Source organism: Silene latifolia, chromosome 6, assembly GCF_048544455.1.
Source record: "Silene latifolia isolate original U9 population chromosome 6, ASM4854445v1, whole genome shotgun sequence".
In the NCBI taxonomy this organism is placed as follows: Eukaryota; Viridiplantae; Streptophyta; class Magnoliopsida; order Caryophyllales; family Caryophyllaceae; genus Silene; species Silene latifolia.
Window position 1 is genome coordinate 90,149,134 of NC_133531.1, and position 3,358 is coordinate 90,152,491.

The window sequence follows — 3,358 nt, forward strand, 5'->3', positions numbered from 1 at the left end:
ATTGATTTATGCTTAATCTAATATGTTTTCATAATCAAATTGTTTGCTTGTTGTGATGTCAACTTTATGCACATGTTATGTTTGATGAAATGCTAAGCCTATGAATCCTTGCATTTACAACCATCTCTTACCTTTTCAATGAGACTTGTAAGATATAAATCAACTCGAGTCTTGTTAAACCATGCATAGAAGTTGATTATGAGGAAAGTAAGTCGACTTGTAGGTGTTGTACAATCTAATCGATTCGGCTCCGGGACCCAACTCTTCCTAAGAACCGTAAGACATAAACCAACTCGGTTCCTTCACGACATTAATTGCTTGCAACTTTGTAAACATGTTTGTATGATCAACACTATGAATCCCCTATGACCCCATGATATCCTAACACTTTTAATCATTTGTTTACGTCCTTCACTTCATTGCTTGTTTTACTTTATCGCTTGCATTAGTCTGGACACAACTACAAACCCAAACCAATTGTGACACTAGCATAAATTGAGATAGATAGACTTAGAACCCAAAGCACACCGTCCCATGGATCGACCTCGACTTACCGCTAACTAGTTGTTTGTTGAGTATTATAAATGTGTTTGATTGGATGTGTGACGACCAACTCTTGTCCTATCAAAATGGCGCCGTTGCCGGGGATGGTGCTATGTGATTAAGTTTCTACTCGTTTGTCTATTTTGATTTTGCTTTCACCTTGAGGAACTTGTTCCTCAAGGATTGTTCTTATCATTTTTGTGTAGTTTCCATGCTTGTAGTTGTTTCCTTGTCTTAGCTATGATGGCTCAAGACTTGACATATATGTGGTAGATTCTTTGAGTATGACTATGGGTATGGGGAGTTTGAGAAGCAAGTCAACACAAACCTACCATACTATTTGTACAATAAAAATCCTAACCATTACCCCAATTTTTCCCACAAAAATCACCACATCCAATATCCACAACAACCACCCATACAATACCCACTTCATAATGAATTTCAAATGTCTCAATACAACCACTTTCACACCTACCCACAGCAAGAAGATGAACCCATTCAAAATATGATTCTCCAAATGATAGGAGATCAACAAAACTTCTTCAAACAAATGATAGAGGAGAGCCGAAAGAGGGACAATGTTCTTCAAGGCATTGTCGTCAAAAGTGAGGAGTTGGAGATTCAAATTGCCCAAATGAAGGAATCCCAAGAAACCACCTCCCACCACTCCTTGGACATTGATCATGAATGTGAATTTGAAGTAGTAACTTTTGACATGGAAAATGAAGAATGGGAAGAGCCAATTTCTTTGAGCTCTTGTGAGCATGAAAGTGTGGTATTTGATGAAGAAGACATGAGGTTGAGTAAGCCAAATACTCTTAACCTTTGTGAGTATGAGGGTGTGTCATTTGATGTGAATGTTGAGATGTTGGAGAAAGAATTGCATGAAGCGCCCATTTATGATTCATATGAAGATAGCTATGATGATCAATTCGTGCTTTACAAGAACTCATGGGGTAAGGGAGCGGAGATTCGTGAGGTTACTCTCTTTGAGGAGCCTAATCTTGAGACATTTGAGATACCTTATCATGAAGAAGAAGAATGCCCCTTCCCTATTGCCCATGGAGATTACTTTACACCCATCATGGAGCCAATGATTGTTGAAGAGGATATGGTGGACCTTCTTCAAAAGGTCAAAGCATCATACAAGAGCTACTTGGTGGGAAAGCTCAAAGAGAAACTTGCACGTGAAGCTATTTGTGGAAATTTGGCATCCACAACGTCAACTTCTAAAGAACTCGATCATCAAAGCCATGACAATTCTCCTTCCACCTTGGAAGGATTAAAAAATCAAAATGCTATTATCATCACCAAAATTGAAGAAGAAGGTGGTGAGTCAAAGTCTCCGGACGAATACGAACCATACCTCTTACCATATAATGACAAGAATCATGGGCTAATTGGGTTGAAGCATCATGAATATCCAAGTGCCAAGAAGATGAAGAAAACAAGAATGAATAACAAAATCCCTTGGCCAAGCTTCATCTTGAAGTTAAGCAAACCATACTTGTGCTTATTTGGAGCTTGTTCACAAGCTTTCGATCTTCTACTAAGAGCCTTGAGCTCTATGGACAAGAATTCCTGCAATTTGAACTAGTTTGGTGGAGTTCTATCTCAAACAACCATTTGTAAGATATTCCTTGAAATCTTACTTTGTATAATATTATACATTTTTTGCATTTTTATTTTATTTCTTGCATGAGAGTAGTGAGAGAGAGTTTTCTTACATTTTTATTGAGCGAAATTTCAGAAAAAGATAAGGAGGAACAACAAATTGGTGTAAGGGTATGATTTTGCAAAGAAAAGAAAGAAAAGGAAGAAAAACAGCAAAAGACGCTCGTCCCGAGGCCTGGACGCTCGTCCAAGGCCTTCATCAGAAAATTGTTCATCGCTGTATGGGAATCCGAGCGGATTGGGCAAAAGACGCTCGTCCATTAGGAAGACGCTCGGATTGCATTTTGGACGCTCGTCCTGATAGGCACCTGAAGAAAAGTTTTGGAACTGTACCAAAATCCGAGCGGATTTTCAAGAAACCGCTCGTCCAATGTAAGACGCTCGTCTAAGACAGAAGACGCCGGTCTTCCGGCTACTTCAGAAAATGCAAGATTCCTGTCACGAAATCCGAGCGGATTTAGCAAAAGACGCTCGGATTCTGCAGAGGCAAGACGCTCGTCCCGCATGGAAGACGCTCGGATTCTGCCGTTTTTCTCGAATTATCCGCCCAGGCCCCACCCGTGTCCGCTCGTCTTCCCCCTTTTTCTATAAAAACATCCCCTTTCTCCCTCATTTCCTCACCTTATCTAACCCTAAATCACTCATCTTCATCCCCAAAAACACCCCCATCAAAATAAAAGCCAACAAAAACCCCATCCTCCCAATTCAAGATGATGAATCTCAAGGGCAAGGCTAAGAAATTTGTTGAATCCGCCGCTAGGAAACGCAAGGGTTCATCCTCCTCATCCCCACAAGAAATAATGCTACCAAGGAACTTCCGCCCCATCATGAGAGGAGGGATAGAGCAACTAGAGTACTACCCGGAGGTACTCTTCACCTCCGATGCCCACCGTAAGAAGTTCGTCGAGTTGCTAGGTAAGAACTATGAACCCACTCAGTTTATCGATACTAGGGTGTTAGAAACTCTTGGGATAAGGTACCACACCGAGATGTTCTTTGATGGCTTAGAGATTGGAAAATTATTCCATGCCCATGAGGAGACTTACCTTAGTCTCACCCTGGAATTTTTTAGTAGCCTCCGTATTGTCACGAACACTCGAACCAATGTGAGCATGGAGTTTAGGTTGTGCAACCTAGA